This window comes from Eschrichtius robustus, chromosome 16, assembly GCF_028021215.1.
Source record: "Eschrichtius robustus isolate mEscRob2 chromosome 16, mEscRob2.pri, whole genome shotgun sequence".
NCBI lineage: Eukaryota > Metazoa > Chordata > Mammalia > Artiodactyla > Eschrichtiidae > Eschrichtius > Eschrichtius robustus.
Genome location: NC_090839.1, coordinates 25,349,485 through 25,373,294, shown reverse-complemented (window position 1 = coordinate 25,373,294; position 23,810 = coordinate 25,349,485). Strand labels below are relative to the sequence as shown.

The 23,810-nt window shown below is 41.4% G+C and overlaps 1 protein-coding gene across 1 annotated transcript in view; it reads left to right on the top strand.

Moving 5' to 3' along the window:
• Positions 1-325: 325 nt before the first annotated feature.
• Positions 326-23,810, top strand: part of ASIP (agouti signaling protein) — a 110,489-nt gene continuing 87,004 nt past the window's right edge. Inside the window, exons 1-4 of the mRNA XM_068524205.1 lie at positions 326-385; positions 8,584-8,657; positions 10,039-10,124; positions 11,466-11,512. The gene's annotated coding sequence lies outside the window, so the exon portion shown is untranslated. The remainder of the gene's footprint in view (positions 386-8,583; positions 8,658-10,038; positions 10,125-11,465; positions 11,513-23,810) is intronic.

Sequence of the window (23,810 nt, the reverse complement as noted above, 5' to 3'; positions counted from 1 at the left end):
TCTCCAAAATTCAGTTTTTTGCACCTTAATTTCAGGGTGCTTCCAGATTAGAAACGTGAGAGCTCAGTTGCCATAAAGCAAAAGAACTCACACCAGGGAAACTCCTGCTGAGTTGGCAACACTCTGGGAGGTGGAGATCCTTGAGGCAGAGGAAGCCAGGGAGCAGGAGAATACAGAAGCCCCAGTAGCCCTGAAAGAACTGAAGATCCGGGAGGCCAGGCAAAGCGATCAGAGGGGTGGCCCCACAGCTGGTGGTCATTAACAGCTCAGGGCTGCATAAAAAGCAGTGGGAAGGCAGGGGATGGTTTCGGTCAGCTGCCAAAGTCACTGAACCAAATCCTGGAGCCCCAGTTCACTGACCCTTCCCACTCAGCAATTTCCACAGGTAAGTCCAAAGGGGAAGTGCTTCAGGAATCTGACAATTTAATTCTGCTTTGCTGATATAAGGATATCATCACCAAAACTAGAAAGAAAATGGGCCAGTGATTATGACATGATTTTTTAATGAGGTCAACTCTCATTTTTCTGTAGGGAGCTTGCCAGGAATTCTCTAAAACAATAGACAACCCCCAAATCATTTATATTTAACTTTGGGATTTGGGGTGGCACTTGGCAGCAGGTTCCTGAGTATGTTTAACCTGGGTTGAAAATAAAAATTAGTAGTCTTTGGGAGTGCACAGATTGATGAATGAGGCACAAAGGGGAACCAACTGTTCATTTAGACATTGTCATTGATAATCCACAAATGGGGAGGGGAGTTATAAATGAATAATTCTAGCCACCATCAGAAGCTGGTTCTTTGTTAGAATTTGGGCACAGGCCTCAGCATGAAACTAGGCTGGGGAGAAATATTTATTAGCCGGAAGACTTCTGAAATCTTTTCCACAGCAAGTTTATACCCTTTAAGAGAGGAATTTATTTTCAATCTTTGTTTTCCTTTGGCCTCTAAAGTTCCTTCTCAGAGAAAAAGTCAATTCCCTGCTCTGGACTAGGGCAAAGTACTTGAGGTTTGTCCGTTTCATCCCTGTCCACAGGCCTAGTAACTTTAAGATGGACTTCCTCAGGGTTGCAGGTCTACTGATGGTGTTTTCATTTATCTCTTAGGAGGGCCCTGAATTTTCCAAACTGCCTTTGAGAGACTCAGATATTTTATTTTATAAATAGTAGTTAGTACAGACTTTATGTATCCATCACTCATATCATCTGTGCAAAATCAAGAAAATATACTCTAGTGGGTACAAACTTAAGAGTACCAGGCTCGTAGATATGAGAGGTAATGGAAGTCCCCTGATGGTTTGTTTTCAGTGCAAGACATACCTGGAGCACATCACTTACTGTAAATGACCTTTACAAGGGGAAGTTACTTTGGAGTGGTTTCACCACGTGAAAATGAGACAGGACCATCACAAGAATAAATAAAATCGTTTCTCAAAAGCCAGATCTCAAGTCTAAAAGAGGAGAAAGAACTATTCTTTGCAAGGTTCAAACCTCAGAACAGATTCTTCTCTGCTGGTGTGTGGCATTTCCGCATCCTGCTTAGACTATCCATCTGCCTCTGCTATACAGACCTCCTTATAGGCCCAGGCCAGCCTTAATGCCTCCTGCTGACCACAGGCATTCAGGGAGAAGAAAATTCTGTTGCTGCCTTATTTCTGTCTCTGGAAAGGATGCCTCTCCTCCTAGTCTGCAGCCCTTGGTCAGGCGGGACTGATGGACTGCTGCCTTCAGGACCCACAGAGGCAGGCAGGCAGGCTCCTGTCAGCTCTGCCACTGCTCCTCCACAGCCCTTCCAACACAGGCCACAGGCCGGTCATGCTCTTAAGCAGAAGTCTAGGCAAGGATTTCAAGTCCTTTTAAGAATTCACACTGGGTAACGCTAACCTAGGGCTCTGAGTCAACAGCTGGGAATATCCTCTGTGAAGGATATAATGGGGGGAACTGCTGGCTCCCACCTCCTGCTCATCCAGTGGATTGGATCTATTGCAGTCTTGGCATCAGCGCAATCACACCTGACTTTACCAGTTAGTTTACAGAACACCTCAGATGAGAACTGAGTAAGATAAGAGATATAAAAGCAATTGGTAAACTCCAAAGTCCCAGAAGAATGTACAAGACAATATGACCAAAGATTTCCTAACCCATTCCAGAGTTTAGTCCTTGGATTTCTGTCCTTTTCTCTATTCCCATTCTCCCTGGGTGATCTCATCTGTTCCCCTGGTTTTAATTATAACCTATACGCCAGTAACACCCAAGTCTGCATGTCTGGCTTAAATCTCTCCACAGAACTTTAGTTTTTATTTCTAATAGATTCCTAGCTAAGTCTATTTCAGTGTATCCCACAGATATGGTAAACAGAACTCACCCGTTTCTTCACTCAGCCCTTCTCTTCCTTTGGAATTTAGCATTTAATTGGTGATACCATCAGCCACATAGTCACCTGAGCTAGACACTAGAGAGCCTTCCTTGATTTTTGCTTTGCCCTCATCCCCTTGCATCCAAGGCCCTTAGGTCTGTTGCTTCTATCCCAAACTTACTAATTCAGGTGCTCATTTGTCTTTCCCCTGTATTATTCTGCTTTAACCTTGATTATTTTCTCTGGTCTTCTTGTCTCCAGATATGTCACATCAATCTACTCTCCACACCTCTGCTAGCACAATATTTGTAAATTAAGTCTGACCATATGTCTCTCCTGCTTAAAATGTTTCAGCAGCATCACAGGATATGGTCCAGGCTCCTTAATCTGATATATATAAGGCTCTCCCTGTCTGTTTCTCCTCATCTTTGGGCCCTTCCTGCCCCCATCTTTATTTCCCTCCACATATTTGCTATCACTGACTGGTCTTTCTGTCTGAAATGTGGTCTCCTTCTGTTGTCAACACCCCGACCCCACATAGCTAAATCCTATTCATCATTTAAGGTTCAGCTCAGATATCACTTCTTCTGAGAAGTCTTCCCTGACTAGCCCCATCCCCTGGTCCATAAGGTGCTGGCATATCTTATATATACCTCTAACAATGCACAAGGCTCATTTATTATTATTATTTATTTTTATAATTATATTATACTTATCTCTTCTTCTGGACCGTAAGCTCTTTGTAGGCAGAGACAATGTCTTTATATCCACCATTTCTAGTAGAGTGCATGGCATAAACTAAGCCCCCAATAATTGTTTGAATGACTGAATGTCAGAAAATTAATCTTAGCTTTTTAAAAAAGTCTTCAATGGTAAAAACTGAAAAATTATTTTAGCTAACCTCAGTTACCTAGCATCCTCTTGCCCTAAGTCCCTGAACATTTTAGGTAGTGAACTGAATTGATTTCTCTGAATATATTTTAAGTTTATGCCAAAAATTACATAGTGATATTGAAGAAGGGCATTCCTTAAACATTCCAGTACCCAATTTGATGATCGAATGTCTTGGTTTCTCCCCTTGTCTCCCCACTACTGGGTCTCCATAGAGTTCCGCTGAGACACACACACACCGCTCAGATATTCTTCTCCCCAAACCAGAGCTCTGATGTGGCCACCTGGGGGCAGTGCAGACTTGTGGATGGACTTCACAGTAAGGCTTAGGGAGTCCCAGCGCTGAGCAGTCCCAGTCTGTGTGCCACTCCACCCAGTTCCCTTTCCTCCCACTTTGACTCAGGCTCCTATTGAGTTGACATGAGGCTGACTGGAATAGGTGCACAGGTGTGAGGCACACTCACAGAGCAGCATGCATACCCATACCCATATTCTGGAACACTTCTAGCCTCCAACTCCTTAGAGGCAGGGTTAAACAAATCAAGCTGGGGGTTTCTTTGAGCCAGGTTGTGAATATGTCATATTTCTGTAGTTCTCTAAATTAAATATCCTTGGCTCCCATCCACCAGTGGGTGGAAATCCAATCTTGGTCCTTTTTTCAGGATCTCACAGGTATTTCAGAAATGTCTCTCAGTCAGTGCCTGACGCCTTTGGAGCTCTTTGCCCATGACAATTGTCTGTTCTAGGACCCTTTCTCTAGACCTAACTGGGGCATAGAGACCTCTGTTGAGGCTCCAAAATAGCAGTGCCTTTGGTCACCTTTTTGAGCACAAAGTCATCCCCATTCAAGGTCCTACTGTGCCGGGGTCTGTAGGAGAGTGGGAGCAGGACCTGGCTGCTCAAGGAGACTGTAGTGCTCCTCAGCACCATCCATTTCAGAGCCAGGCTCAGGAAATTCTCTCTCCTCTGCCCTCCTCTAATCCTAAGAGCCCTTCTTTGTCTCAGACAAAACAGCTGTATCCCCTCTGAGACCTGGGCTGATTTCAAAAACAAAAGCCTGTTGATTTATTTTTCTTTTCTGAGGCGAATGAAGCCCTGATCTCCAGAACAAAAGGCCCTCAGTTACTCTTTTGGGATGGCGAGTGTAGAAGATAGGAATAGTTCATTCTTTCACAAAGAACAGAAATGGCTGACACCACAGAAAATAAGACAGTTAATTCCTCTAGCAGGTTAGCCTGTCAAACACTAAAGCACTGCTTATCTCATACTTTGTTCCCAGAGTATGGAGCCTGTCCAGGAAGAGGCAGTAGGCCATACTGCAGGTAGAGATCCACACTGATAATGTGCCAGGCCTCAGACTGGGGAGTGCTTCAGGTTGAAAGTAAGCAGCAAACTTAGGCTCCCCCATCGTCTGTGTAGGTCCCAGATTGACTAGGGAGGATGGAGCTGGTACTCCCACGTTCCAATTCCCTGGGGCTGGCCTCATTTAGGCCTGATCTCTGGAAGAAGTTTGAAGAACCTATGGGAGAATTACCCCAAGACCACATCTAACCCTTGAATAATGAACTGGATAATGAAATAACAGAAGAGAGCAATCTTGATTACTGATTTTTTTTGTATAAATTTTTATTTTTTAATATTTAATTAAAATATCCTTATTTTGATTACTGAGATTTTTGACACCCCCTTAAATTTTGCACCTTAGACGCATACCTTGCTTGTCTCACCCTAGCCTGTCCATTGGCATCTGCCCCTTGCAGAGCTACCTAGAGTCCTTGTAGTTCATTCACAGGATATAGCCTGAGCCTAGCTATATGAGACCCTTGGTGGGGCACCAGCATCTCAGCCTGACCTTGGGTCAGAGTCAGGGGGCCCAGCATCCTGGGCTAGCTCTTCTCCCACACCCTCAGCTAGACTGTATTGAGGTCACACCTGTAAGGTATTGTACAATGAGACATCTGGGCATCAATCCAAGAGTCCTTTGATTGATTTTTTTAATAGATGGAGAGAATTTGCTAACATACCACTATTCATCAGGGGTCATATGAGGATCCAAGAATTTCACAAAATCTAGGTTGTTCTGATTTGATTAAGACCACATTCTTTTTTTTTTTTTTAATTTATTTATTTTATTTATTGGTTTTTTTGGCTGCGTTGGGTCTTTGGCTACACACGGGCTTTCTCTAGTTGCAGTGATTGAGGGCTACTCTTCATTGCAGTGCACAGGCTTCTCATTGTGGTGGCTTCTCTTGTTGCAGAGCATGGGCTCTAGGCACACAGGCTTCAGTAGTTGTGGCACATGGGCTCAGTAGTTGTGGCTCACGGGCTCTAGAGCTCAGGCTCACTAGTTGTGGTGCACGGGCTTAGTTGCTCCCCGGCACGTGGGATCTTCCTGGACCAGGGCTCGAACCCATGTCCCCTGCATCGGCAGGCGGATTCTTAACCACTGCACCACCAGGGAAGTCCCAAGACCACATTCTTTAGTGTGGCCCATAATAAGGCCAGCCCTTCACCACTTCATTTCATCTGTTTCTAGCCTCATGTCTAGCCATTCCCCCATGTACACTATACTCTTGTCACAGGGAACAATTTGGTCTGCTTGCTGTTTTCGAAGCATAAGAAGTACTTTCACGCCTCCGTGCCTTTGCTCATGTTGTTTCCTTGCCTGGAATACCTTTTTTCTTCCTCTCTGACTGATGAACTCTTTACTTATCTTCAGGCCCAAATAAAATATCATCTCCTCTGTAGTTTCCACTAATATGTTCCCCTTATTGAAGTTCACTAACACTCCTGATAGTCTCTGTCCCGTTTTCATGTAGCTGTTTTTTACTTGTCTCTTTATCGGTGAACTCAGTGAATGGCTTGAAAGAGCAACTCCTGAGGTTACTTCCTCTCCCCCTCCTCTTCATTCATTCTCCCCATCCTATGACTTCATTCATCTTTGTATCCGCAGCTCTTAGCATAATGCTTGCCACGGAGGAGTAGGAGTACTTAACAAACATTTGCTGCATTTGATGAAAGCTGCAAGGCATCAGGCAAAATGTGGTTCTTTTATTTTCACTTTCTATTTCCACTTCTCAGGAGATTTTGATTACTGGTCTCAATTTCCTCTCCTGATCATTTCTGTTCTATCTGACCATATGCATCTCATCCCAGTTTTACCTAGCTTTTCTTGGCTAGCTCTCCCAACCCACTCCACTCATTCAGCACATATTTATTGAATACCTGTGGTTCCGCATGCACTATTCTAGGCATTGAGGATACAGCAGTGAACAAGATAGATGGGATACTTTCATGGAGCTTACATTATGGTTGAATAACTGGACCAAAACAAGTAAATGAACAAGATAATTTCAAATAATGATGAGTTATAGAAAGGAAATAAAGTGATGTGATAGGGAGTGAAGAGACATTAGTCAGGTAAGCCCTCTCTGACAAGGAAACATTGAAATCTGGAGGATAAGAAGGAGAAAGCCATATGGGGATCTGCAGAAAAAAAATTTCAAGTGGAAAGGTCAGCAAGAGCACAGGCCTAGAGACAAGATCAAATGACTGAAAATTATAAAGCATTATATAAATAAACAAAATGATTGCTTCAAGACTTTCATTAGCCTGTCAGTATACCGTCAGCCCTTTCACAATAGAGTAGCTTCAATCCCTTCTGAGAAGTGACTGATTTCCCTTAACCTCCAATGTCCCTACCACTCAAATCACAGAATTTTCTTCCAGTGAATCCCATTGAAACTCACCAGAAGTTCATCTGACTGAAGCACCAATCCATGGGATTAGATGCGTTGTGTGATCCCTTTTAAGGGACTTCCCTCCCTCCCTTATCACTTCCAGAAGGACTAGGCGCTGCTCTCCCTTCTCCAGGAACACTCAAATGGAAATCCAGGGGCAGCGTTAAGGGGAAAAAGTCAATTCTCTGGACAGATACACACAAGTGGGAGAGCCTGGAGTCCACTTCTGTGAATCCCAGGAGTGTCTCCTCACCCCTACAGCCATTCTTGTTATCCTTTCTCCACACTGTGTGTTGCCCTCCACTGGGCTGCCATGCCCGGCTAGTGAGGGAGTCCAAAAGAGCTGGCCTCCTCTCTTAGATACCAGAGCAGCTGCTTGAAGAGGCTGGAGGGCTTCCTGCCACTGGAGACATGAAACACTCTCAGTAAGCCAGGAGCCAGAATCAAAGCCATATGGTTTGCTTTGCAGTAAAGATCACAGGGCCTGAAAAACTAGAGGAAGGAGGGCCAGCCAGGGAACACGTTTTGGGAGTAAGAGAGTTGTGCCTATCCCAATCCTGGCAGCCCTGTACTCACAAGTATAGTCCCCCTACCTAAGGGCCCTCCTTTTCTTGGACTCATAGCCCATTTCGACTCTCTTCAGACCCAGATTGGTAGAAGTTCAAACAATAAAGCCCAGAGAATGAGATTATCCACTCCCTGGAACATCCTGGTCCCCTAAAGGCCTCCTGACCAGATGCCCCCCAAAAGAAAACTGTCCCTATTTATTCTTATCTCTAATGAACTGACATACCCCACACCTTAAAAATATTAAACGAGCAGCCCTTTATCTAGTTGTTTACTGTGAATCTAACTAGATACAGGTTCTCTAAGATTTTTCTTAGATTTTTAGATTTATCTTAGATTTTTCCAAGGTGCTCCTGAGGTAGATAGAATCCATAAGCATTAAAATGAAATTCATGCTAATGACTCCTTCTAAAAGGATAAACTGCATGGTTCTAATGTGGAAGCCTGGATTTGGATCTGCTTTAGGACTTTAAATGCCAGGGCTTCTGTTAGTTCCAGTGGGTTCCTGTTCTTACTGCTACATGAGCGGGGATTGTTTAAGGACACTAAACAAGTTTTGGGGAGGAGGTGCTGCATGCCTGGAACTGGGATAGCTCCCAGTGTCTTCTGCTTTGCAGACCAAGGCCAAGGCACTCAAGGAAAAATTGAATCCTAATTCTCACTGTCCACCTGCTGCCTCCCTGCTCCCCAACTCCAGCCCATCACTTCAGTGGCTTCCTCTAAAAGGCAGCATTAGTGGGGAAAGCTCTATGTCCACAAGTCTCCATGTCCATGCAGAAGAGTTTGGGGCAGCTGGCTTTGTTTTAGGGCCCAGGCTGACCCATAAATGGGAGGAACATTCCAGGTAACCTTTTACTATAGGAAAGGGGTAGAGCCTCAGTACCTCAGAGTTGAGAGCCTGCTCCCTAAACCTCTCCCATAATCTGTTCACCCAGGGCAGATCTGCAATATGCTGGGTCGTGGAAGAAAAAGCAAAAGCAAAAAATAAAACAAAAACAAATAAACATAAGTTTTCCTAACTTTCTTCTGCAGGTATTTTCTTGGATGGGAAGGGAAATGAAAGATCTGATAGAGAGAATGCTTCTCCTTCTTGGCTACTGTGGAAAGTAAGTGTTTACAAGGTTGCGTGATCAGGGATTTAAGGGTGGGATTTTGTCTTAAGCTTCAAAAAGTTGCAAAGATGATACTGTGCCTGCCTCCCAGACCCCCTGACCTGCTCCACTATATGTTTAAGGCAAAACAGGGAGCAATCACCTGAAGCCCTTTGGCTCCAAACAGGACCCTCAATTCTAGCCATCAAAGACATGGCCCTCGTTCTAGAAGCTCCAACCATGCATTCGCAGGAAATTTAGAAAAGCTGGAGTTCAGCCTTTGCTCCTCTCCTGATGTTATTTCTCATTGCCCCTCAAGGGCTATACACAGAATGCAAGGGACTGGCTATTTGGGTGAATTCAGTGAGGACATTGCCCGTTATAATTCATTCTTATCAGCCACAGAAACAGGATTAAGTATCAGACACATGTGCCAGAATGTGTTAAGCACTGATAGGTTGACAGGATTGTTTTGAAGCTTTTGACCAAAATTAATTATATTTTAATATGTTCTATATATTTTTGTATAGACTCTATCTTATTTAAGCATCACAATAATGCTAAACTTTGGAAAGGGAAAGTATGACTCTCACTATTATATATACAAACACAAAGAGATTAAATGACTTGCCCAAACTCATCTAGCTTTGTTGTTACTAGAGTCAAGACTAGAACACTGATTGCCTAACTTCCAGTTCAGTGCCTTTTCCGCCATTTCAACTTAAGAACAAATATCCTCCAAAAAGTTGCAGTAAATCAAGGTATTAGCAGTCACTGAAGCCCTTCCCTGGGCTCCCATTATAATTATGGAGTCTTCCTCTTTCAAGGCTGAGTCGTCGTTTGCCACAATGTGCTCCCCCAGATTCACACACAGTTCACGTGCACGGAACACCATCAGGCACTTTGCATATCATTATTTCAATTCATTCCCCAGTACCTCCATTGAGGATATTATTTACCCATGGTACTGATAAACTGAAGCTCAGAGAAAGCAGATACATTAGTTTAAAATCCTAGAGCTTGTAAGCTGCAGTCGGAGCAGAAACCAGGTCTTCTGATACTCTGATCCTCTTTCTTGATACCCAAGGACCCCAGAAACATTAGCCATAATAGGAATCAAACACAGATCTCCTCAAGACATGAGTAAGTTTGTGGACTTTACCTGCATGAGGCAGATTTTCGGGCTGGAATATCATGTAATACAGAAGAGAACCTTCAGTTTCTCCAGAGGTGGCAACTATCCTTCCCACTGGGTGTCCACACAGAAACACGGGAGCATGCTTACGTGGCACGTGCTGCCCCGCCTCCCCCTGCCAGGGGTTTGGTCACAGCTACAGCATCTTGACAGCATATTTAAACCAACTTGCAGTAACTGGCAACAAAGTATCATTCCCAGACAGGCTGCGGGTCCTTGAGCTTCTGCAGACTTTGGAAGAGGGAATCCTTAGCTGAAAAATTCAAGAACCAGGGGGTCCCAGAGAGGTAAGTAATAAATTCCATTCAGATGTTGGGACTGGTTTTTTCCTTTCTTTCTTTCTTTCTTTTTTTTTCAATCACATTCGAAGAGCAAACAAGTTCTTTTCACCTTATCAAGCAAGGTGAGAAGAACATTGCTTCCTTTATTCTTGAGTGGGTCTGCACCAAAGGATTGAGAGGGCTAACAGCATCTGAGTAATTAAGGGTGACATCTGAGTTATCTGAGAGCACTTTGTACATGTGACAGAATTATCCGAATAGGTAAATGGTGTTGCAAATACTTCAGCAAAATCCAATTACAGGCCTCTGAGTCCATTCTAATTTACGGCTCTCACACTGTTTACCTGCAGTATAGGCAGCGCATCCGTTTTGAAATTCTTCTAAGAAACCATGACTGTGCAAATTGGTCCAACAAATAGCTGAATGTACACATTGCTCCGTTAGAGAGGGAAAGGCAGACGTAGACATAAGTACTAAATTTTATCTCATGGCATCTGAGCAGCCTAGATGGCCTGACAGCTTTGTTGTGCTACAATATATGGGTAACAATTGGGTCATTAGGTAGCTCACAAAACTCCCCTCCAGCAGCCCAGGCTCTCCTGGGGTTAACTCTTGCTGTGGGGCTGGGATGAGGAAAAACAGACATTCCCAAGCTGCAGCTGCAGTTGACGTCTCCTTCACCCCACACCTGAGCTCCTGCTCCCTGGAAGAGAAACCTGAGTAAAGACAGCCATGGCAGCAGAGAAGGGTTCTTCTTGGCAGTGGCTGCTTCTGACTTCAGAGCTGTGGGCACTGAGCTAGAAAGCAGTACAGAGAGAGAGGACCAGGAACTAAATGACACCGGAAAATGGGAAACTCAGGGGAGAAAGGACCTGACTTTCTTCCCCTCAAAGACGTGTGCTTTGCAAGGTTCGTCTTTTCATCTGGACTGGTGAGTCTCAAAATTTTTAGTCCTTAGACTATTTGAGCAAAACAAGAGTGTCTCACCTATTTACTAGACTAAATAAACAAACCAGCAAACAAACAAACAAACAAAAAACCACTTTTGAGCTGTTTTTGCTGAATCCTTGTGATTATTTGTAGCTCCCTTTAAACATGTTTGTTTTGATGCATTTAAGTTTTGATCGAAATCCACAGTGGAAAATATTGTTTCAAAGGGAAAAAAAACAAACCACCCAACATACTTCTGTGCCTTGCATACTGACCCAGCCCACAGAACGATTGGAAGAATCTTTGCCGACCCACCAGAGATCCCTGGATTCCACTTGGAGAACCATCGATCTAAAAAACGACATCTTGATTTCAGAACCCTTCTTTTGATCTGGAATTATCTATTATTGACCACAGAAAGCTGCTACTGACGATTACCGGAACAGTGCCCTGTACAGCGAGAGGTGAGCCCAGTGTGGGAAGAAGAAATCTCTTTCTCTTTCTCAGCGGGTGTTTCGGTACAGTGCGATATCTATGCTTAGTATGATATCTATGAGCTCAATTTCTTCTTCTTCTCTTTTTCTTCCTCTTCTTTTTCCTTTCTCTCCCCTCCTTCCTCTTCCTCATTTTCTTCTACTTTGTTTGTTTCTTCTATAGTAAAAATTTCCCCAAGCCCTGGGTGCCTAAATGATTTTTGCCTGGTACATTCCACTAATTGAAGTTTCGTAATCACAGTTTCTTATTCGGGTGTGAATTTTCCTATATCTGAGCACCCAAATTATTGTAAACGCAGCTGGCCCCTGCCCATGCCTTGTGTACAGTTACCTGAGATAGTACCAGAGAAGAGAAGGCTGCAGGTTTGTGCCTTTCACTGTACCAAAATGCAGAGCTCTATTGAGATAAGTGTAGGAAAGGAGAACCTTCGTGGAGGGAGCAGCCATGTTGCAATGAACCGACAACACAGATAATATGAAGAACAAATCCAGGGAGAAATGGAACCATACGCTGGAAGCATGAAGTTACAATAGTTCCTTTGGTCAAACTGCCCTGAAAATGCAGGAAAAGACTCTCACTCGTGTTGAAAGTAGGGCATGTGTCTGCATCTGCTCTGCTTAAACCACAGGGATCTCATTAACGATCGGGGCACTGACACTGATGGCTTCATTCTGGGCACAACCCTCAGCAGGATGGCCCCATGCAAAGGTAATTGCCAGGAATGGAGGGCTCATTATAGCCTTTTGATTTGGTCACCCAAACATCCTGTCAGACAGATGTAGAAAGGAGACCAATCTTTACCTCAAAAGAAGTAAATTGTGGGTTGAAGTGTTTGGTTTCAGTCTCTGTCAGGTTAAGGCTTTGAAAAACAGACCTGTGGGTCTAGGAAACCACATACCGGATTCAATTGCTTTGGAGTCCTGAGAATATTCAAGGATATAAGGAAATATATAACCCAATTCAAGACAATTATTTTAATTGGCGGTTTTACTGTCTAGTGCAGTAACCCTCATTTTGTGTAAGTGGCTCGGGGTTGGAATGCAATCTGGGAAAGGGCTGTTTCTGGTTCTTCAAGCCAGTCTGAAGGAATATCAAAAGTTAAAATAACATAAAACTTGCCATCTTTCGGTTACACCATGAATCTTTCTCTCTTCCGAGCACTTCTACATATGGGTAAGCGTTCTAGCAAAGATGCAGTTACAATCCAGCATGGGGAAGCAAAGGAGCCCAAGTGTTCAAAGTTGGACATAAGAGCCAGGACACTAGTCAAAAAGAGAGAAGAGCTATTATAGAAAAGAAATAGAAAATAGAAACCAAAAAGATCAGATGTCGGTGTGTGTGTTGGGGTTGGGGGGATGGTGGATGGTAGCAGAGGGTCATCTTTGATTGACATAAGTAAGAATATAGTTCAGGGAGAATGTGCACAAAGAAATAGATCGTGGCTTGAGAAAAAACTGACTTCAGTTGGGTAGGGAACATTTATTCAGATTTTGGGGAGAAAATTGGAAAGAACTGTAAAGCTAAAGTCTGTATCCAATTTGAATACCTATGCAGCTGGGTCTGGGGGCCAAAGTAGTTCCTAGAGCCCCTAGAGGTCTGCATTTTGCTCAAAAGGCAGCTCTCTTGAGGAAAAAGAAGAAGAATGGGGGCATTGCAGCGGGGGAGAGGTCCATAAGCCCTTCTGATGGCCCCCACACAGGTAGGACACAGCCATGAATTGCCTGCTAGACAGCCACCAGTTCTGTCTCCATCCGTTCCCGAAACCCGTGCTTACAGATTCTTTCTTTATATTCAGGTGTTTTTAAGAAGAATCAGCTTGGAGCAAAAGTACTAAATTCAAAACATTCTAAACCACAATTTAAATCTTATTTAAAAGATGAAAAGATGAGAAGTGTGACTCTTTTCATTTGTTTAGAAATAGTCACTGCACACAGTATCCCATCCGGTATGTGTTTCACTCTTTCCTTGGTTTGTTCTGCTCTCAAGTGCCATCAGGCCTCATTCAATACAGTCAGTAATTGGACTTTTAGAAGGGGGAAAAGTGGTTATTTAAAATTGCCTCCTTATGTCCTGTAGTTGCACCCTTTGACATTTGCTTCCAGAGAAGTGTATACAGTGATGACTGACTAGGTATCTGCTTTAATTTAGTTCAACTGTGAAATAAATTAGGAGGCCATCCCCATCCTTAGCATCACTGTAAGTTAGGGACACAGAGAAAAATTCGCTGGACCCTAGTGAAGGCATACACGGATTGGAGCTTCTGTGTGGTCAGGTGACCTGATTCACAGGAGCAGCAGGTCTTGGTGCACAAAGCTCAGGAATAGGAATTAGGAGACCAGTTTCTAGTACTGCATCTACTTCTAACAGCCTGTGAGGCCTTAATCTAGTCATTGACCCGCTCAGGGCAGCCATCTTCCCATGCATCAAATGGGAAGACAAAGACTAGCTTCCCCTACTTGTGGATAAGATGACAGCTGAAAGTATCTGCCTTAGCTAGGGGAGAGGGAGTGGGGTCAGAGAGAGACAGTTGTGACAGCTGACTTTGTCACTTGATTGCTTAATTTTTAAAATCTTGATCTCCCTCTTCACTGGGATCCTGAATAGTCTGGACACACTTTTATTTTCTTTTAAGTAAAGTTGTTATTGAAAGTTTTTCTGTTTCTATTAGACAAAAAAGCCTTCAGCTTGATGAATTTTCACCACATAAACACACCCAGGAAACCTAAACCTAGATCTAGAAATAGGACATTACCAGTACCCAGAACCCCCTCATGCCCTCTTTAAGTCCCTTTCTTCCCAAGGGCAACCACTAACCTGACTTCTAACACCATAATTAAGTTTTGCCTGTTTGAGGGTTTATGTATGTGTGTATATACTTTGATGTGTGACTTCTTTTGCTTAATATTACGTTTGTAAGATTCAGTTATGTTATTGCATGTAGTAATATTTTGGGGTTTTTTTTGGGTTTTTTGGTTTTATTTTTTTTGTTTGTTTGTTTTGTTGTTGTTTTTTGGCCACACCACGCGGCTTGTGGGACCTTAGTTCCCCGACCAGTGATCGAACTCTTTGCCCCCTGCAGTGGAAAGGTGGAGTGCTAACCACTGGACTGCCAGGGAATTCCTACATGTAGTAATATTTTATTTTCATTGCTCTATAATATTTCATGAATTTATATACCACAATTTATTTATCCATTACCTTATTGATGGACATTTGGGTTGTTTCCAGTTGGGGACTATTATGAACAGTTCTATTAGGAACATTTATGAACGGTTTTTTGCTGAACATATGAATGCATTTCTATTGGGTATATCTAGAAATGGAATTGCTGAATTATAGGACGTGTGAGTTCTGCTTTAAGAGATACTGCCAGTTTTCCAAATTAGTTGCATCATTTTACACTCCCACCAGCCATGTCTGAGATTTCTGTTTTTTTCTACATCCTCATCAACACTTGGTGTTGTCTGTCTTTTACATTTAGCCATTTTGGTGGGAGAGTAGTGGAATGCTTTTTTATTTTAATTTATATTTCCTTGATGACTAATGAAGTTGAGCACCTTTTAATATATTTATTGGCCATTTGGATACACTGTTTTGTGAAATAACTTTCAGGTCTTGAACCTATTCTTCTGTCGGGTTGTCTAACATTTTTATTGGCCTATAAGTGTTCTTTAAATATTATGGACATTGTTGTGTACATGTTGCAAATATCATTTCCCACAATGCTGTCAAATCATATTGGAGCCTGAGGCAAAGGAAAATTCAGAAATACTGATAGCTATCTTTATTTAAAATTATGGCATTTTGCTCATCATGGATTTTTAAAAATTAACTCTGCTTTTTAAAAATATTGCATAACTTCTTATTTGTTTTGATTACTGAGGGGTTTTTCTGGTGCCCCTTTAAAAATTGTGTCCAAGCTTAACACCTCACTTGCCTCACCCTAAATCTCTTATTCCATTCTGTGGCTTCCATTATAGTCTTTATAGTGTTATTTGTTGAAAAGGAGTTCCTAATTTAAATTTAAATTTAAATTAATTGAATTGAATTTTTCAAGCTTTTCTTTTACGGTTAGCATCTTTTTAAAAAATTCTGTTTAAGAAATTTTTTCCTACTTAAGTCATAAAGATATTCTCCTATAATTTCTTTTAGAATAGTGCTATCCAATAGAAATTTCTGCAGTGATAGAACTATTCTCTATCTGTGCTGTCCAATATGACAGCCAATATGATGCAGCTGTTGAGCACTTGAAATGTAGCCAGTATGTCTGTTGCACTGAATTTTAAATTTTATTTCCTTTAATTAATTTAATTAAATATAGCTAGTGGCAATGTAGTCTGACAACGTTGTCCACCTGGAATTGATTTTAGGATATGCTATAAGGTCATGTCTCCTTTTTTTCTTCCATATGGATATCCAGTTGACCCAGGATCATGTACTGAAAAGACCATTAATTCCTTTTATAATTTACCAATGTTCTATATGTGAATCTGGTTCTGGGATGTCCATTTTTTTCTATTTATCTATTAGTTCGTCTTTGTGCCAATTCCATGCTGTGTCAAATACTGTAGCTACTATAATGAGACTTAATACATAATAGAATAAGTTTTTCATGTTTCTGGTCTTCCCCAGGAGGTCTTGGCTATTCTTGAACTTCTGCATTTCCACATAAATTTTATTTATTTATTTATTGAAGTATAGTTGACATACAATATTATGTTAGTTTCAGGTGTACAACATAGTGATTTGACATTTAAATACATTACGAAATGATCACCATGATAGGTCTAATAACCATCTGTCACCGTACAAAGATATTACAGTATTACTGACTATATTTCTTATGCTGTATATTACATCTTGTGACTTATTTATTTTATAACTGGAAGTTTGTCCCTCTTAATCTCCTTCACCTATTTCACCCAACCCCCTACAGCTGTCCCCTCTGGCAATCAGTTTGTTCTCTGTTCTCTGATACAGTTTGTTCTCTGTATCTATGTCTATTTCTGTTTTGTTTTGTTTGTTTTGTTTTTTTAGATTCCACACATAAGTGAAAACATATGGTATTTGTCTGTCCAACTTATTTCACTTAGCATAAGTTGTGGCATGTTGTGGCAAATGGCGAGATTTCATTCTTGTTTATAGTTGATGATATTCCATTGTGTATATATGCCACATATTCTTTATCCATTCATATATCAGTGGATATTTAGATTGCTTCCACAGCTTGGCTGTCGTAAATAATGCTGCAATGAACATTATTGTTCACTGAACATATATTGTTCATATATGTTTTAAATTAGTGGGTTCATTTCCTTTTGTTTTCCACCCAGAAATGGAATTGCTAGATCATATGGTAGTTCTATTTTTAATTTTTTGAGGAACCTCCATACTATTTCCCATGGTGGCTGTACCAATTTATATTCACACTAACAGTCCACAAAGGTTCAGTTTTCTCCACATCCTCACCAATCATTGTTATCTGTTGTCTTCTTTTGTTTTATTTTTTTTTAACATCTTTATTGGAGTATAATTGCTTTACAATGTTGTGTTAGTTTCTTCTGTATAACAAAGTGAATCAGCTAAATGTATACATATATCCCCATATCCCCTTCCTCTTGCATCTCCGTCCCACCCTCCCTATCCCACCCCTCTAGGTGGTCACAGAGCACCGAGCTGATCTCCTGGTGCTATGCAGCTGCTTACCACTAGCTATTTTACATTTGGTAGTGTATATATATCAATGCTACTCTCTCACTTTGTCCCAGTTTACTCTTCCCCCTCCCCATGTCCTCAAGTCCATTCTCTAGGTCTGCGTCTTTATTCCTGTCCTACCACTAGGTTCATCAGAAACATTTTTTTTTTAGATTCCATATATATGTGTTAGCATACGGTATTTGTTTTTCTCCTTCTGACTGACTTCACTCTGTATGACAGACTCTAGGTCCACCCACCTCACTACAAATAGTTCAATTTCGTTTCTTTTTATGGCTGAGTAATATTCCATTGTATATATGTGACACATCTTCTTTATCCATTCATCTGTCAATGGACACTTAGGTTGCTTCCATGTCCTGACTCTTGTAAACAGTGCTGCACTAACCACTGTGGTACATGTCTCTTTTTGAATTATGGTTTTCTCAGAGTATATGCCCATATGGTAGTTCTATTTTTAGTTTTTTAAGGAACCTCCATACTGTTCTCCATAGTGGCTGTATCAATTTACATTCCCACCAACAGTGCAAGAGGGTTCCCTTTTCTTCACAACCTCTCCAGCATTTATTGTTTGTAGATTTTTTGATGATGGCCACTCTGACCGGTGTGAGGTGATATCTCATTGCAGTTTTGATTTGCATTTCTCTAATGATTAGTGATGTTGAGCATCCTTTCAGGTCTTTGTTGGCAATCTGTATATCTTCTTTGGAGAAATGTGTATTTAGGTCTTCCACCCATTTTTGGATTGGGTTGTTTGTTTTTTTGATATTGAGCTGCATGAGCTGCTTGTATATTTTGGAGATTAATCCTTTGTCAGTTGCTTTGTTTGCAAATATTTTCTCCCATTCTGAGGGTTGTCTTTTCCTCTTGTTTATGGTTTCCTTTGATCTGCAAAAGGTTTTAAGTTTCATTAGATCCCATTTGTTTATTTTTGTTTTTATTTCCATTTCTCTAGGAGGTGGGTCAAAAAGGATCTTGCTGTGATTTATGTCAGAGAGTGTTCTGCCTATGTTTTCCTCTAAGAGTTTGATAGTGTCTGACCTTACATTTAGGTCTCTAATCCATTTTGAGTTTATTTTTGTATACAGTGTTAGGAAGTGTTCTAATTTCATTCTTTTACATGTAGCTGTCCAATTTTCCCAGCACCACTTATTGAAGAGGCTGTCTTTTCTCCATTGTATATTCTTGCCTCCTTTATCAAAGATAAGCTGACCATATGTGCATGGGTTTATCTCTGGGCTTTCTATCCTGTTCCATTGATCTATATTTCTATTTTTGTGCCAGTACCATACTGTCTTGATTACTGTAGCTTTGTAGTATAGTCTAAAGTCAGGGAGCCTGATTCCTCCAGCTCCGTTTTTCTTTGTCAAGATTGCTTTGCCTTTTCGGGGTCTTTTGTGTTTCCATACAAATTGTGAAATTTTTTGTTCTAATTCTGTGAAAAATGCCAATAGTAGTTTGATAGGGATTGCATTGAATCTGTAGATTGCTTTGGATGTATAGTCATTTTCACAATGTTGATTCTTCCAATCCAAGAACATGGTATGTCTCTCCATCTGTGTGTATCATCTTTAATTTCTTTCATCAGTGTCTTATAGTTTTCTGTATACAGGTCTTTTGTCTCCTTAGGTAGGTTTATTCCTAGGTATTTCATTCTTTTTGTTGCAGTGGTAAATGGGAGTGTTTCCTTAATTTCTCTCTCAGATTTTTCATCATTAGTGTATAGGAATGCAAGAGATTTCTGTGCATTAATTTTGTATCCTGCTACTTTACCAGATTCATTGATTAGCTCTAGTAGTTTTCTGGTAGCATCTTTAGGATTCTCTATGTATAATATCATGTCATCTGCAAAGAGTGACAGCTTTACTTCTTCTTTTCCAATTTGGATTCCTTTTATTTCTTTTCCTTCTCTGATTGCTGTGGCTAAAACTTCCAAAACTATGTTGAATAATAGTGGTGAGAGTGGGCAACCTTGTCTTGTTCCTGATCTTAGAGGAAATGGTTTCAGTTTTTCACTATTGAGAACGATGTTGGTTGTGGGTTTGTCATATATGGCCTTTATTATGTTGAGGTAGGTTCCCTCTTTGCCTACTTTCTGGAGAGTTTTTATCGTAAATGGGTGTTGAATTTTGTTGAAAGCTTTTTCTGCATCTATTGAGATAGTCGTATGGTTTTTATCCTTCAGTTTGTTAATATGGTGTATCACATTGATTGATTTGTGTATATTGAAGAATCCTTGCATTCCTGGGATAAACCCCACTTGATCATGGTGTATGATCCTTTTAATGTGCTGTTGGATTCTGTTTGCTAGTATTTTATTGAGGATTTTTGCATCTATGTCCATCAGTGATATTGGCTTGTAATTTTCTTTTTTTGTGACATCTTTATCTGGTTTTGGTATCAGGGTCATGGTGGCCTCGTAGAATGAGTTTGGGAGTGTTCCTCCCTCTGCTATATTTTGGAAGAGTTTGAGAAGGATAGGTGTTAGCTGTTCTCTAAATGTTTGATAGAATTCGCCTGTGAAGCCATCTGGTCCTGGGCTTTTGTTTGTTGGAAGATTTTAATCACAGTTTCAATTTCAGTGCTTGTGATTGGTCTCTTTATATTTTCTATTTCTTTCTTGTTCAGTCTTGTCAGGTTGTGCTTTTCTAAGAATTTGTCCATTTCTTCCAGGTTGTCCATTTTATTGGCATATAGTTGCTTGCAGTAATCTCTCATGATCCTTTTATTTCTGCAGTGTCAGTTGTTACTTCCTTTTCTTTTCTAATTCTGTTGATTTGAGTCTTCTCCCTTTTTTTCTTGAGGAGTCTGGCTAATGGTTTATCAATTTGTTTATCTTCTCAAAGCACCACCTTTTAGTTTTATTGATCTTTGCTATTGCTTCCTTCATTTCTTTTTCACTTCTTTCTGATCTGATTTTTATAATTTCTTTCGTTCTGCTAACTTTGGGGTTTTTTGGTTCTTCTTTCTCTAATTGTTTTAGCTGTAAGGTTAGGTTGTTTATTTGAGATTTTTCCTGTTTCTTGAGGTAGGCTTGTATAGCTATAAACTTCCCTCTTAGAACTGCTTTTGCTGCATTCCATAGGCTTTGGGTCGTCGTTTTTTCTTTGTCATTTGTTTCTAGGTATTTTTTGATTTCCTTTTTGATTTCTTCAGTGATCTCTTTGTTATTTAGTAGTGTATTGTTTAGCCTCCATGTGTTTGTATTTTTTACAGTTTTTTCTCCAGTAATTGATATCTAGTCTCATAGCGTTGTGGTTGGAAAAGATACTTCATACAATTTCAGTTTTCTTAAATTTATCAAGGCTTGATTTGTGACCCACGATATGATCTATCCTGGAGAATGTTCCATGAGCACTTGAGAAAAATGTGTATTCTGTTGTTTTTGGATAGAATGTCCTATAAATATCAATGAAGTCCATCTTGTCTAATGTGTCATTTAAGGTTTGTGTTTCCTTATTTATTTTCATTTTGGATGATCTGTCCATTGGTGAAAGTGTGGTGTTAAAGTCCCCTACTATTATTGTGTTACTGTCGATTTCCCCTTTTATGGCTGTTAACATTTGCCTTATGTATTGAGGTGCTCCTATGTTGGGTGCCTAAATATTTACAATTGTTATATCTTCTTCTTGGATTGATCCCTTGATCATTATGTAGTGTCCTTCTTTGTCTCTTATAATAGCCTTTATTTTAAAGTCTATTTTGTCTGATATGAGAATTGCTACTCCAGCTTTCTTTTGATTTCCATTTGCATGGAACAGCTTTTTCCATCCCTTCACTTTCAGTCTCTATGTGTCCCTAGGTCTCAAGTGGGTCTCTTGTAGGCAACATATATACAGGTCTTACTTTTGTATCCGTTCAGCCAGTCTATGTCTTTTGGTTGGAGCATTTAATCCATTTACATTTAGGTAATTATTGATATGTATGTTCTTATTACCATTTTGGGTTTGTTTTTGTAGGTCTTTTCTTTCTCTTGTGTTTCTGCCTAGAGAAGTTCCTTTAGTATTTGTTGTAAAGCTGGTTTGGTGGTGCTGAATTCTCTTAACTTTTTCTTGTCTGTAAAGGTTTTAATTTCTCTGTCAAATCTGAATGAGATCCTTGCTGAGTAGAGTAATCTTGGTTGTAAGTTCTTCCCTTTCATCACTTTAAATATGTCCTGCCACTCCCTTCTGGCTTGCAGAGTTTCTGCTGAAAGATCAGCTGTTATCCTTATGGGGATTCCCTTGTATGTTATTTGTTGCTTTTCCCTTGCTGCTTTTAATACTTTTTCTTTGTATTTAATTTTTGATAGTTTGATTAATGTGTGTCTTGGCGTGCTTCTCCTTGGATTTATCCTGTATGGTACTCTCTGCGCTTCCTGGACTTGATTGACTATTTCCTTTCCCATGTTAGGAAAGTTTTCAACTATAATCTCCTCAAATATTTTCTCAGACCCTTTCTTTTTCTCTTCTTCTTCTGGGACCCCTATAATTCGAGTGTTGGTGCATTTAATGTTGTCCCAGAGGTCTCCGAGACTGTCCTCAATTCTTTTCATTCTTTTTTCTTTATTCTGCTCTGCAGCAGTTATTTCCACTATTTTATCTTCCAGGTCACTTATCCGTTCTTCTGCCTCAGTTATTCTGCTATTGATTCCTTCTAGAGAATTTTAAATTTCATTTATTGTTTTGTTCATCATTGTTTGTTTGCTCTTTAGTTCTTCTAGGTCCTTGTTAAACGTTTCTTGTGTTTTCTCCATTCTATTTCCAAGATTTTGGATCATCTTTACTATTATTACTCCGAATTCTTTTTCAGGTAGGCTGCCTATTTCCTCTTCATTTGTTTGGTCTGGTGGGTTTTTACCTTGCTCCTTCATCTGCTGAATATTTCTCTGTTGTCTCATTTTGTTTAACTTACTGTGTTTGGGGTCTCCTTTTTGCAGGCTGCAGGTTTGCCATTCCCGTTGTTTTTGGTGTCTGCCCCCAGTGGGTGAGGTTGGTCCAGTGAGTTGTGTAGGCTTCTTGGTGGAGGGGACTGGTGCCTGTGTTCTAGTGGGTGGGGCTGGATTTTGTCTTTTTGGTGGGCAGGGACACGTCTGGTGATGTGTTTTGGGGTGTCTGTGAACTTAGTATGATTTTAGGCAGACTCTCTGCTAATTGGTGGGGTCGTGCTCCTGTCTTGCTAGTTGAGTGGCATTGGGCGTCCAGCACTGGAGATTGCTGGACGTTGGGTGGAGCTGGGTCTTAGCGTTGGGATAGAGATCTCTGGGAGAGCTCTCACAGAGTGATATTATGTGGGGCCGGGAAGTCTCTGGTGGTCCAATGTCCTGAACTCAGCTCTCCCACCTCAGGCCTGACACTAGCTGGAGCACCAAGACCCTGTCAGCCACACGGCTCAGAGGAAAGGGAGAAAAAAAAGAAAGAAAAGAAATTATTAAAATAAAAAATAATAATAAAAGAAGAGAGCAACCAAACCAATAAACAAATCCACCAATGATAACAAGTGCTAAAAACTATATTAAGATAAACATAAAAGTCAGAAACAAAATCAGTCATAGACAGCAGACCCCAAGACTACAGTTGCTCCCAAAGTCCACCGCCTCAATTTTGCAGTGATTCATTGTCTATTCAGGTATTCCACAAATGCAGGGTACATCAAGTTGATTGTGGGGATTTAGTCTGCTGCTCCTGAGGCTGCATGGAGAAATTTCCCTTTCTCTTCTTTGTTTGCACAGCTCCTGGGGTTCAGCTTTGGTTTTGGCCCCACCTCTGTGTGTAGGTCACCTTCAGGCATCTGTTCCCACCCAGACAGGACAGGGTTAAAGGAGCAGCTGACTAGGGGGCTCTGGCTCACTCAGGCCAGGGAGAGGGAGGGGTACAGTAGTTATAATTGGAATGCAGGGCAAGCCTGCAGTGGCAGAGGCCAGCGTGATGTTGCAACAACCTAAGGTGCACCGTGTGTTCTCCCGGGGAACTTGTCCCTGGATCACGGGACCCTGGCAGTGGTGTGCTGCACAGGCTCCTGGTGGGGTGTGGATAGTGACCTGTGCTTGCACGCAGGATTCTTGGTGGCTGCAGCAGCAGCATTAGCATTTCATGCCCATCTCTGGGGTCCAAGCTGATAACCATGGCTTGCGCCCGTCTCTGGAGCTTGTTTAGGCGGTGCTCTGCCTTCTGTGGGCAGACAGGGAAGGAATCCCCTCTCCTCGTGCACCCCAAAACAACGGTCGTTTGCCTCTTAGGCAGGTCCAGACGTTTTCCCGGACTCCCTCCCAGCTAGCTGTGGCGCACTAGCCCCCTTCAGGCTGTGTTCAAACGACCAATCCCAGTCCTCTCTCTGAGATATGACCTCTGAAGCCCAAGCCTCAGCTCCCAGCCCCCAGCCACCCCGGCAGGTGAGCAGATAAGCCTCTCAGGCTGGTGAGTGCTGGTCCACACCAATCCTCTGTGGGGGAATCTCTTCGCTTTGCCCTCTGCACCTCTGTAGCTATGCTCTCGTCTGTGGCTCCGAAGCTTCCCCTCCCGCCCACTCCCCATCTCCGCCAGTGAAGGGTCTTCCTAGTGTGTGAAAACTTTT